We start from the raw sequence: 13,783 nt of genomic DNA on the forward strand, positions 1-13,783 counted from the left end.
TAATGTGGACGGATATTCGGGCGTCCAGAACACTACACTTCCGTGAAAAGATTCGAAATTGAATCCTTTGTAAACTTCAGGGTCGATTTCGTACATGGCTGCCCATGAATGCTTTCTATTTTCCGATGACAATTTATCTTCTTCAAATGGATGTCCATACATATTGTCGGTAAACAAGATCCCTGGGGTGGCGCGCGGCGGAAGTGCTCGCTCACAAAGACATTTTCTTTTCCCGTGATAGTTCCCACTCAAAACAGCACCAGTACTCTGTCCTGTTCATTAACACTTTCTCTTTCGGGCATAAGATTCGTTTTAAATGTCTCCATCTCCACATCTTTGCCCCATGTGGCCAAAAAGGTTTCGTCGATTGCTTCCGGAATTTCATACCCAGAACCTTAAGCTGTCATCGTGTCGCAACGAAGGTGAAAATCTTCATAATTTTTTCTCTGAGTTAAATTCGCCAAATTTCACTTCCATAGTAGAAGATTCGTTTCCGTCTATCCCTTCAGAGACTATCGTAGATTTTTAAGAAATTATCAGAGATAGCCAAATGAACACTAACTTATACCAGAGATGATTTGCGGTTATATTTCAAGAAGAGTTATTCAAAGAAGGGTCACGAGACCATCACAACATACCACAACCACCCCAAGCATGGCTGTGGTTGTCAGCCGTGTTTTGGGCCTCGTCACGCAACGTTTTTTCCCTTCTCTTTTTCCAAATAAAGGGCCCTGTATTCTTTTATGCAGCCGTTTCTCTGGATGTCAAGTAACGCGTGCAGGTGGCTAGGGAACATGTGGTTAACTAGAGAGTCTCTTCTGGAGAGTCAGGTCTGGATTTGAAGGATAGTCAAGCTCTTGACGATTGCTGGCACGTCGGTTTAGGGCATGGTGCCAGGCCTCCATATCGTTGTTGGTCCTGGCTACATATAACGTTTAAGTCAATTTACCAGCAGTGGCGATTTGACTCAGTGGTGGCGAGTTTGTTGCGGTGGTGAATTGACCGTTCGGGCACATGCAAGCGAGAGGCGGGGCGAACCTTCCAGATGGAGGGTTATCAAAGGGCCCTCTGCACGTCGTTACTTTTCGTCGGAAATGTTATTTTTTTTTTATGTAGAACTGACCAGGAAACTACAGCCAATAAATTGGGGTCGCCTTGATTGAAGTATTCCCTACTTGGAGTGATAAGGTGGTAGTGTAAGTGTTTTCTCTTTTAATAACGCAAATTAAATTTAATTCGTCTCCTATGGTTCATACAGAACTGGGAGTTAAAGCAGTGAGCCTTCTGTGTCTCTTCCTTTATGTTTCCAAAGTAGTACACCCTTGATTTTATTTATGGTTGCACTGAAATCATCGCCTTTGTTCTGGGGTCATCCCCTTGGGGTTGCGTGTCTGATTCGTTCTTCGACCCAGTACTTTTCTTCTTCGGACCCCCAGCGAGCATTCTCTTACTGTTTGCAAATCGTCGCGGTATCGATTGGTAAAGGGGAGCTGTGAAGCAACTTTTTCTTTACATTTGAAGGTTGGTCTTTTCATCTTTTGTTACTATAAATTTCAGCTGTATATCTCTCATCATGGTACCTGTTAAGGCAAGAAATCTGATTAAGAGAAATGGTCCCTAGGTCACTATTTTAATACCAAAATGGCGCGTGCTCCTCGATGAACTTTTATGGCATCGTCTGAATGCCCTGCAGGCGGGTACGGTCGTAGATAGACTTATTGCCCGGCAGGCAGTAATTTTCACATAACTTCCACTGAAAGGTTTTAGTTCTATAAAACTGCAGTTCTTAAGATATATATCGGATTTTAGGGCTTGCACAAGGTCAGAAAGTTCGTATTTTTTGGATCGCTGGGCAGTAATTGCCCAGCGATCTGCGATTCTCAAATAGACTAAATGGCTGACGGTTAGAAATATTCGATACTTGTTTAGAATTTCTAAACAAACATCGAATATTTCTGACCGATAGCCATTTAGTCTATTTGAGAATCTTAGCTTTTGAATTCATACAATTTCAAAGGAAAACGAAAAAGCCGGGTATCTTCATTTTCTTTTAATTAATGATAGAGAAAATACGAAAGGAATCTAGCATTGAAGAAGTCATAGCAAATAACCAATTAATTTCCTCCTTTGTTGCTTGAGGTTACTTCCCATATTCATAGACCGAAAAAATCGTTTTTTCTTTTATTGGACGTTGTTGAAATCAGACATTTTACCAAACGTTTACAAAAGGAAAAATTTAAAAGTCTCAAAAAGCATCCGACTTGTTTTGGAAAATGTATTTTCAAGTAGAAGTTACTAAATCATGAAGGTGTCAATATTCGTGGCAATTTGTTTGAAATTTCACAAAAACATACCAGAGATAGTGAGGAACAAAACTTTGGCATGGGTCGCACTTGGCAAAGTTTGGTGTGAATGTGGTCACTTTGGTGTAAAAAATCTGTCATCAGGACACATTGCCTAATGCGACCCTAACTTTTCCAGTTTGCAAAAACTTTGAAAACCGGCCAAAACATCAAAGACGCCATAGTGCTTGGGTGGGGCAGGTAGATTTCGGAAAACTCAGGCTAAACAATAGCTATCACAGCGGTAACTGCCATCGCTTGTCAGTAAACAGCAAACAACTCAGAACTGACCAGGCATATGGTGCTCGAAGTAATCTTGGTTGACGTCGATTTCTTGCTCTCATTATAGCGGCAGCCAAAACAGTTAAACAGGCGTTAACCCATCTTTCATAGATCATACGAAAGACAAAAAAGTGCTCGTGATTTAACTGAATAAGAAGAATAAACATCACCGTGATCGTTATTAACAATGCTTCAATGGGACGCATTTTTTTAATGTTTGTTTTCCTTTTTTAGCTCACTGCTCTCTCCCCATAGCACATCGATAAACATGTGTCTGGTTTATCAAAGTGTCATCACTGACATTTTTTTCACCTAGTGCGACCCTGATAGTTGAAACCAAAAGTTTGCTTTCCGGTTGTGGTTTCAAATTTTCTTTGGTTTTTTTTGCCAGCAAAGTTGAAAACTTTGCCCAAGTGTGACCCATACCTTTGTCAGGAAATTTTGAGACTTGAAATATTTTTCATGTGGTGTCCATTTATGCAACACATTGTGCACATTTTATGCTACTCTAACTTTAGATGTGGATATCTAGACAACTGATTGGAATTTTGGAAATGCTTTTGTTGATTGATGGCTTGTGAATAAGACTGTGCAGCCATTTTGCTTATGCTTTGGAATCTGATATCCAGTAAATTCAATAGAAGGACCCCTGGTTGTTTCACGCCTTACCAGGTCCTGACACTCCCTTGATGAAAAAAATTGCCTAAATTATGTTTTTATCATAAACTGCACTTATTAAGCTTTCTTTTGATGTCTAGTTTGTTTGGGTTTTCTTGAAACTAGCATACGTACAAATTTTTTCTCGAAGGACACCCTCAAAGGTGAGAAGTAACCTTAAGGGCAAAGTGGATTCTGCAAGAAAGAGGGGAGAAAGTGCATTTGTCTGGAGGATGCTTGACAAGTGGAAATCAAGTATCAATGCTTCAAAAGTATGTTATCATGAGTTAACAAATAGCTTTACTGCAAGAGAACAGGGGTATGTTGACATGTAGGTGGGGAACCCCAAGTAGATTAGGAACCTGGCTTGCCTTGTTTGAGAAATAGCCTGTGATCGCGTAAAATCTTGGGGCAAAGTTTTGAGAGGTTGTTGCTTGAGCCCTAAGCATGTATCTGGACAAAATGGTGGACAAGTGATGCATTTTGGTGGAGGTTGCCCTTTTCCTTTTACTAGTTGGTCTTGCTTTGACCTTTCTGAGCTGTGGCTTTTTATTGTAACTTTTAATGAAGGAAAGCCTCTACCAAAGACAGTTAACTGTTCAGGTAACACAGTAGTACAATTTTGCTGTTGCAAGATTTCAAGGCATTCCAATAAGAATGAACCATTGTGTAGGTGGAAGGTGGAAAATAAGCCCTTAGCATGCTGACTTCAAGTTCAGGTTACAATCCCTTAAACTGACTTCATTTTTAGTAGTGCACTTACACGTGACCGTTGATCCTTTCGCCAGCAGTGAAAGCTTTACTTTTCATTGAATCCCAACAACCTATATATCAAATTAAAACTTAAGAAATTTCCTTTCTGATTATTCTATTGCAATAAACTTTGAACCTATGTTGCTTTTAAAATTTATCTATGAAATCCTGTTTTTGGAAAGAACACATCATAATAAATTCTTCCAAAAACTATCTGTACAAGCCTAAAATGGCAACCAGAGTTGAGCCCTAGTCCACCAGCTTAATAAAACAATTCTTGTCACTGTGACAGCATTTTTACTCTCTCAATACAGTAGCAAGACTGCTGTCAACACATAATAAAAATTGGGAATTTATCTACATTGTTTGGTTTTGAATTAGTTCAAAATAGTCAATACAATACAATACAATATTTTATTGACAACTCCCCAAAGGGGCTTTTCAGTGACAATGACAATTAGACAATAGCAGTAACAATAAACAAAATGGTAATGGTAAAAAAGAGTAATGCTATATACATTATAAAATAACAATCACGAAAAATAATTTATAGATTGTTAGAACTATAGTATAACTTAATTATAAGAACAGAAACTCGGGCTAAATCAAGTCAAGAATTTTTTAAAAGGTCTGGTTTAAGATTATGTTTAAACTAGCTACACTAAGGCTTGATTTAAGTTTATGGCCAATAGTATTCCAAATACTTACAACGCGATAATAATAGGACCTCTGGCTAGTTTCTGTTTTACAGAGTGGAATGTTCAAGTTCCATGAACTGTGGGTCACTTGACCAGTAATGCTACCCCTAAGAATAAACTTATTACTCAGGTATTCCGGTACAAGACCCATCATACACATAAAAGTCATGATTGTGTCTCTTAGGTAAAGGTTTGATGTAACAGGAATCCAGTTTAAGCTTTTAAGAGAAGGAGACACATGGTCATATTTCCTATTGTTGCATATAATTCGAGCAGCAAAGTTTTGTATGCCTTGCAGCTTCTTTACATTACTATCTGTGGTATTTGCCCAAACTGATGAACAATACTATAATTTACTAAATACTAAGGAATTGATAATAATCAGTATATCTCTCCTAAATGCGTGCTTTATGCGACTTATTTGTCCTAATGTGGACATACATGAGGATACAGTTTTAATGACATGTTCATTAAAGGTGAGATTTTTGTCGAAAATCTCACCAAGATCTTTTACAGTCTCTGTGGGTTGAAGATCTTTTCCCAAGAGGGAAAAATCTGGGAGTTTTGCAGTCGCCTGTTGTCTTCCATATACAATTAAATTGGTTTTGTCAGGGTTTAAGAGCAGGCCGTTATCAAAGCACCAGTTTCGTATGCTGACAAGGTCCTCGTACATAGCAGATATGGTGTCTCCGCAGTCCTGGGGTCGGAATGACATATATAACTTGGTGTCATCCACATAACTCTCAGTTAGACAGTTTCTTGGAGTAGATGGTAAATCATTGACATAGATTCCAAAAGGCAATGGCCCCAGAATGCTACCCTGTGGAACTCCGTTAGCCAGCTGAAGTGGATCAGAGATCTTGGCATTGATTCACACAACTTGGGTTCTGTTAGATAGATAACTAAGGAACCAGTCAATGGCAGATATTGAAGCACCCATATCTTGAAGTTTGTGGTGCAGGATTTTTTGGCTGATGCTATCGAAGGCTTTACTCATGTCTAACAGAACCATAGCTGTAGTTTTCTTTTGATCAATGGTACTTAAAGATCATATCTGTTGCGTAGATCAGTGAAGTCTCAGTGGAGTGCCTCTTTTTGTTACCACTTTGTTTTGTTGACAATCGATCATTTGATACCAAAAAGGTCATGAATTGATTCAACGCAGTTCTCTCACATATCTTTGATAAGATGGGCAATAAAGGTATAGGTCGATTGTTTTCAGGTTTTTCATGATCACCTTGTTTATGAACAGGGATCACGCCTGCAGTCTTCCAAACATATGGAACATATTGTTGCATATAATTCGAGCAGCAAAGTTTTGTATGCCTTGCAGCTTCTTTACATTACTATCTGTGGTATTTGCCCAAACTGATGAACAATACTATAATTTACTAAATACTAAGGAATTGATAATAATCAGTATATCTCTCCTAAATGCGTGCTTTATGCGACTTATTTGTCCTAATGTGGACATACATGAGGATACAGTTTTAATGACATGTTCATTAAAGGTGAGATTTTTGTCGAAAATCTCACCAAGATCTTTTACAGTCTCTGTGGGTTGAAGATCTTTTCCCAAGAGGGAAAAATCTGGGAGTTTTGCAGTCGCCTGTCGTCTTCCATATACAATTAAATTGGTTTTGTCAGGGTTTAAGAGCAGGCCGTTATCAAAGCACCAGTTTCGTATGCTGACAAGGTCCTCGTACATAGCAGATATGGTGTCTCCGCAGTCCTGGGGTCGGAATGACATATATAACTTGATGTCATCCACATAACTCTCAGTTAGACAGTTTCTTGGAGTAGATGGTAAATCATTGACATAGATTCCAAAAGGCAATGGCCCCAGAATGCTACCCTGTGGAACTCCGTTAGCCAGCTGAAGTGGATCAGAGATCTTGGCATTGATTCACACAACTTGGGTTCTGTTAGATAGATAACTAAGGAACCAGTCAATGGCAGATATTGAAGCACCCATATCTTGAAGTTTGTGGTGCAGGATTTTTTGGCTGATGCTATCGAAGGCTTTACTCATGTCTAACAGAACCATAGCTGTAGTTTTCTTTTGATCAATGGTACTTAAAGATCATATCTGTTGCGTAGATCAGTGAAGTCTCAGTGGAGTGCCTCTTTTTGTTACCACTTTGTTTTGTTGACAATCGATCATTTGATACCAAAAAGGTCATGAATTGATTCAACGCAGTTCTCTCACATATCTTTGATAAGATGGGCAATAAAGGTATAGGTCGATTGTTTTCAGGTTTTTCATGATCACCTTGTTTATGAACAGGGATCACGCCTGCAGTCTTCCAAACATATGGAAAAACCCCACTTGTAAGCGAGTTGCTCAGCTCAGTTGTATGGATCTATGTTGCAAATTTATATATTTCTGTTTGAATTGACTTCAAAATCTAACAAAACCAAACGAAAGATGAATAATGGTTATGATGAGTTAATCAATTAGTTTCAACATCCACATTGTCATTATAGGCATCATGTCTTCGAATGTAGGCAGCAGCATAGTCCTGAACAATGCGGAACAACTGGAAGCAGTCCTGCACACAGAGGGAAACTTTACAGATGCTGCACTGAAAGCTAGACTCTTTTCCTGGCCTCTTCCCTTTATCTCCTGTCCTTTTAAGGATCTTCTTTTGGGCAGGAAAGCAAACCACACATGCCCAGGTGATGTTGGACTTCCTCCCAGTGCCCAGTATTTTCTCTGGGAAGTGATCTCCAACTTGAAGAAGGGTTAGGTGTTTGGCTGACCTCCTTGGGCAGCCTCTTGGAGTGAGAGAATGGGAGATGCTAGAATTCCTAACAAGCACCTTCACAAGCTCCCTTTGAGAGGTCCTTTGCAGAACAGGTGACCAGGTTCTTTGCTTGTTAAGGATGTAAGCATTCAGGATACTTGAGGAAAACAGGTGGAAGAACACTTTCTTCCACCATTTCATGGTGTGTCACCTGAGGCAAGAATAGGCAAGAATCTAATGACAACTGTCAACTGCCCCCATGAACTTGTTGTAGTCATGGATGATCTCAGGTTTAGTGATTGGGCAGCCAGTTCCAGGGTGATTTCGGCCAACTTACATACATGCATACATACATACATCTTTATTTAACAATGCAGGTTAGAAGGATTGGCAAGACCGAAGTCCTGATGTGGACCTGCCTAACTACAAATTAAATACAATCACAATAAAATATATAATAAAAATTGGAAAAACAGAGTGAAATTACTTCTTAAATACAATTCTAATTAGATAAATTAAATACAAATCAATATTAAATTTACAATTAAAAATACAGGAAGTCATCGTGTTTCACTGAAACACAGCAGGAACCTTTGGCAAAATTTATGCTATTGAGAAGATGCTTGTTAGCCTTAAGCTTAATCTTAAACAATCTTAAGTTAGCACATTCCTTGACATGATGGGGAAGAAGATTGCATACCAAGGCGGCCCTGTGTTTAAAAGTTTAACTTCTACCTCTGCAATAAAATGAACTGATGACAGCATATAGAAAACTCTTTGGTCCTTAAATTTAACTGCTAGCAAAGTTCCATTGTTCATAACAAACTTGTCACCTCTTTTTTTCACTTGTGCCGTTTTAAATTCCTGGGGGATACCTTTCCTGTAGCAGGCTGTTCCACAGGCCCCAGTGTTCTGCCTATAGAGCTCAGCAAATAAAGTAGGTGATGTGTAGTAGTTGTCAACCTACAAACACCCACCCACACTCAATTAAGGTTGCATGAGCCTCATGACTAAGTCATATGTTTTGCCTTTAGCACTGGGTGGTTCTGGGTTAACACCAGTGTAAATTTCAAACCTACAACAATACCCATTACTTGAGTCACACAGCTGGTCTGAGTCACACATCTGGCTTGTCTGGATTGTATACTTTGAAGGGCACTTTTCCTCTGAATGGAATCATTCCCTCATCAATGCAAATATTTTTGCCTGGCCTCCAGACATTTGAAAATTTTCCAGTGACAACACTGTATCTAGTGCCAAGCCTGTTTACTGGGTTATACCCTTCCTGTCCTCGAGGAACATAACTATCATTATCACACAAGTGAAAAAATATTAAGATGTTCATAAATTTGTCTCTTGACATAATTTGAGGAAAAAAGGGAGTAGATAAAACCTTGTCAGCATACCGGTAATCCTGAATATTCTCTCGATTTACCCGGCCCATTGCAATTATCATGGCAAGAAAAGCTATCATCTCACCAGATGTCACACCATCCTCAGGCCAATTTCTAAACCTCGAGTGCTGAGGGAAACAATCTCTTTGCTGTAGAGATTTGATTGTTTCCGTAGCATATTTATTTGTTTGGGATGCAATCTCATCAAATAGGTTTTCAGGGAAGAGGAGATGAAAGCAGTCAGAGAATGAGGGCTTATCGGAAAGCTCCACATTCAACACTCAATCAGCTGTGAAGTCAAGCCTTTGCAGGATATGATTGCCAAGAACCCAGTTGTCATCTTTGGTTTCTTTTTTGCTCTCCACTTCACCATCATTGTCTTCACTGCTGTCATCTTCTTTGCTGCTTTCAGAATTATCTGTGTTTTCATCTAAATTGCTATTTTCTCCGTGGACAAGTTCATCAATAGTTCCTTCATCAACAAATAAAATATTGGCGGCCATCTTTGTTTCTCAGTGTTACCATGCAACAAAATATATTTCATGCTAATTAATTCTTTTATTGTACTCAGATCTTCGGAACTCTGTTGGATGCTTAATTTATGAATGAATGAACTTTAATAATTACTCCTGTACAGGCTTTTCAGCAATTATTTACAATGGTAGACAATTTACAATCACAAATGAAGAACTTAAATTAGGGTTGGCCATGACCTTAGACCTGTGTAAGCCCAACATATTCAGAACTTCTCTGCCAATAAAACAATGATGGTTGAAAACATGAAACATTCCAGGTACCGTCCACATGGACAAACATGTACACCTGAAATATTCCGGGAGCCACATGATAAGGGTTAAGGAAGGTGAAAAAGTGGTGGCTTGACTGTTTTAATGGAATTTTGCCAGAAAGAAAGAATCAGAAGGACTTGAGAATGAACCATGCAGTTTTTATGTCGTAAGCAGAGAAGTTGACACTCTCTTCTCAGGAGTCCAGGAGGATAGGTTCCTCTCTGAGTGAAACAAGTTCTAATCACATAAACTTGTTGGGGTTTCAGTCCAGAACAACAGCCTAATCAATAAAATTTGGTTCAAGATTGTTCCACTTAAAAACAAACCATATTAAACATAACCAATATAGAGCACATTTTAAGAAAAATTAATTTGCCTCTGTTATAATTAATAAAATCTTGTGTTTATTTCTTACATTTCATCTATTCTTGTGTTTGTGTTGTGTGTAGTTTATTAAGAGCTCTTGCAGTATAAATATGGAATTACAGGTCTGGCCAGCAGAGAATAATAAGTATTTACACAAAGTTTAAATCTAAGGAATAATTTATTGCATTAGCAACTAACAAGCATAGATGGCAAGACTAGTCACATGCAATGTCAAATTAAGAAGTGTATTCTTGTACTTCCAAGGACTAACTTAACAGTTGTTGTGGTTGGTAAGCCCTTGACATTGTATTTATGTCATTTTATTAAACTATTAAAAGAAACTGTAACATGCATTCAATTATATTTATAAACATGAACATTAGCTGGAAATTGTATACACAGTATCAGATCTTCTACAGGGAGCTGCAACAACATGCCTTTTTGTTCCTCTTGGATGTAATACTGTTTTCTAATAATCAAAGCTGTCATCCTCCAGTAGTATCTGATTAGCACCTAGAATTGGTCCTTGCCCAGGGATGGACTGCATCACTTCTTTACTTCCAATGCCGATGAACTGGAAAGGTCCAGAAATTCAGCCTGATGGAGTACAATTGTTTTCTCCATGTGAATGTTGGGATGCAGAGTCACTGTTTGCATTGAAATGTGTGTGATAGATATAAAGAGCATGAGGTATGCTAGTGTTTGGGGATTGACTTCAAGTTTTCCTTTTGTCCTTTTTTCCTTGCTTTTAAGTTTAAAAGGTGCTTCCCCATTCTCTTTTGGACATGGCCAACACAATCCAATTTAATAACCTCAGACAAATTTTCAATTTTGTTGAAGGGTTTTGCTTTTTCTGTTTGACACCATCCATTTATATTGAAAATTATGTAGCTCAATGGATCCTCCTCCAAAGGATGGAAGCTTCTTCCACCTCCATGGCTGGTGAACAGCCATTAAAATTTATGTCACACTTACCAGTGGCCAAACGCTCTCTTCTCCACTCATGGAACTCTGTGTCATCCCCTTCACATGATAACTATTTGAGAGCACACATTTGACAAGCTTTTGACAATACAGTGTAGTCTAGAACTTTGCCAGTGTCCTGAAATGGCAAAGAATACAGAGGTGAAACCTTGCTTTGCCCAAGTTCCATAAAGCTCACAGCTGCATCCACTGTCTTATGATGTTCAACCTCTTGATTCTCATAAAGGATAACATTACCTGCATCAAGAGTTCTTCCTTTATGTAGTATGCATTTGTTGACAAACAAGGCATGTTCATAATTGCACAGCAGGATGCAAGTCTCTCATAACCAGTCCTGGATTTAAGAGAGAGATTCACATCAAAGGATTTTCCCTTGGTTCTGGTGTTGGTTGATTTTTGAAGTTACACACCAGGGCCAAACTGCCCCTCTTGTGGGTTTTTGGGGGAGCGAGGTGGGTACTGGGTAAAAATCATGATGTCAGAAAATAAAGAAATTGTATGACAAAAATTTAAGACGGTGGTCAAAGTAGAGTTTGCTGAGACACTTTGCCCTGCTTTGCAGGGGATGGAATAAAAAAAGTGAGTGACTTCTTTTGAGAGCTTGATGGTGCCATGGGAGTCTTGGACTAAAATTTAATACAATGAGCATTGTAGAGATCTAGAGATAAAACGACTGTTGTATTTACAGGGAGTGGTAGTGAGGACCTTAAGAGAGGTCAACATCAAAATTATTTGCCACCTCAGTTCAAGACTGAGATTAGCCAATCCTTGGGTTGGTGAATTTACTGTAGACATGCCCATGAAGGTGATGAATGCATCTCAAAATGTACCTTGGACAGAACCTGATGATGCCGTTGACTGGCCAGAGCTTGGACTTCTACAATATTTTACAGTAATTCAAGGCCACACTAGTGTTTTTATTGTTTTGGAACAAATTTTCTTTTACTTTTGGTGGTAAATGTCACTGTGGGGTCGTCATCATCATCATCATCATCTTCTTTAATAGTAACATCCTCATGAGGTTTTTAAGAGACCATTTACAAACTTTTTACAATTTATAAAAACATAAATAACGACAAAACTCATGGTCAGAATTTAAGATAGTATTCCACCAAGTTCTAGAGCTTATAAAGGAAATGTCTGCCTCAATAGTGTGTCTTGCAGAGCGCGCTTGAAAGATGCCAATGAGGCATTTTGCCTAAGTTCTTTATGCAAGTTATTCCATATGTTGGCCCCTCTGTAGGAAAAAGTGTGCTGGCCAGTAGCCGTTCTGTATAGCGGAATCTGCAAAGAGTTCCGTGTACGAGTGTTACGAGCATGTATATTTGATCGCTTGATAAACTTACTCGTTAAGTATTGAGGCGCAAGACCGTTCTGACATTTAAAGGTCAGAATGGAGTCTCTTTAAAATAATTGTTTTATTAACAGGAAGCCAATTTAGCTCGCGAAGCTAAGGTGTTACATGGTCAAACTTCCAAGAGTTTGTTATGATCTTACCGGCAAAATTTTGAATAGATTGTAATCTGTTTATATTCTGAAGCGTGGTATTTGACCACACTCTTCCCAAGCCATAAGAAAAACAAAGTCATGAGGGAAAACAATCTACCACCTCACTTTTCTTCACATTGCAAGTGTTCTCAACATACTTTGCCAGCTCTACATGTTTAGCCTCTCAACCTTGCGAAGAGTTTAAGCCGTACCCAAACCTAAGCTTCTCTAATAGCTGGTTAGTGTGATATGGAATGCCCAGGGTCCACACAATGAGATTCACCCCATCTAACAGGAGACCATTTGCTGTGAAATAGTATTGGCACAATTTCTTGAAATTGGCAAACCCTTTGAGCCCCACAGTAGACACATGTGTAACCAGCCCATATTCCCGGGACCATATTGGAAACTGAGACCATTTTCGTCTTGTTTCCACAATGTCTGCAATTTTTTGTGTTATCTTGAAAACAGTAAGTTGAAAGTCAACACACTTAAGACAAAAAATGACCATCAACAAATTATCTTTAATTTGAGACCTCAACTACAGCAAACAGTGAAATATATAGTGAAAAAGACGTAATAGAAGTAGGCATCAAATTGAAAATCTCCATTCAATTCTGTGATCGCCTCATATACTGTGACAATAAAAAGGCAAAAAAACTATTAACATGGCTCAGAACTCAACAGAATTTGAACAGGTTCCTAAATATCATTATAAATTTGAAATACATTGCCATGAGTGGTAAGTTCAGGCAATAAAAACAAGTTGAAGTCAAATGTTTGTTGCTCGATCATTTTGAATTTCGCACACTCATGACAAATTACACGTCCCCAACATGATTTGGGAAACACTCCAAACAAAGTCTCTTCTCAGCTCTGGCAAGCCATCATTTTAAACTTTGTCCTTTTCCGTTTAAGGCATTGCTTGCAACGGCCTCTGCTGGAATTTATCGGCCAGTGTCCACCCTCAACTTGCCCAGAACAAGCACTTCTTTGCCGACTCGAAAAGTCAGCAATCAGGTCTTTAGCAAGTTCAATTCGAAACGCTAGTTGCGTTCTTGAGGGGTGATTCATGGCTTTCTTTTTGAGGATGAATACATTAACTGTGCTCAGATCCATGACAAACCAAAAAAGATGACGCCACCATTTCTTTGATTTTTTTCCAAGCAAGTAGTAACCACGCAGTTGATCGTGAAGATTGACTCCTCCCATCCTCGCATTGTAGCTGTTGATGGCAGGGACACTCGGCACCTGAATTATCGTTCCATCTCATTGTTTTCTGTT

The 13,783-nt window shown here is 38.8% G+C and overlaps 1 long non-coding RNA gene across 3 annotated transcripts in view; it reads left to right on the plus strand.

Moving 5' to 3' along the window:
* The first annotated feature begins 962 nt into the window (after positions 1 to 962).
* LOC148734906 (uncharacterized) overlaps positions 963 to 13,783 on the plus strand; it is a 69,347-nt gene continuing 56,526 nt past the window's right edge. For 2 of the 3 annotated variants that reach the window (XR_015998515.1, XR_015998516.1), the window contains exons 1-2: positions 963 to 1,521; positions 3,433 to 3,553. This is a non-coding gene — a long non-coding RNA (uncharacterized LOC148734906). The remainder of the gene's footprint in view (positions 1,522 to 3,432; positions 3,554 to 13,783) is intronic. The other variant, XR_015998514.1, reaches the window with a different exon arrangement.

This window comes from Stylophora pistillata, chromosome 3 (assembly GCF_964205215.1).
Source record: "Stylophora pistillata chromosome 3, jaStyPist1.2, whole genome shotgun sequence".
Lineage (NCBI taxonomy): Eukaryota > Metazoa > Cnidaria > Anthozoa > Scleractinia > Pocilloporidae > Stylophora > Stylophora pistillata.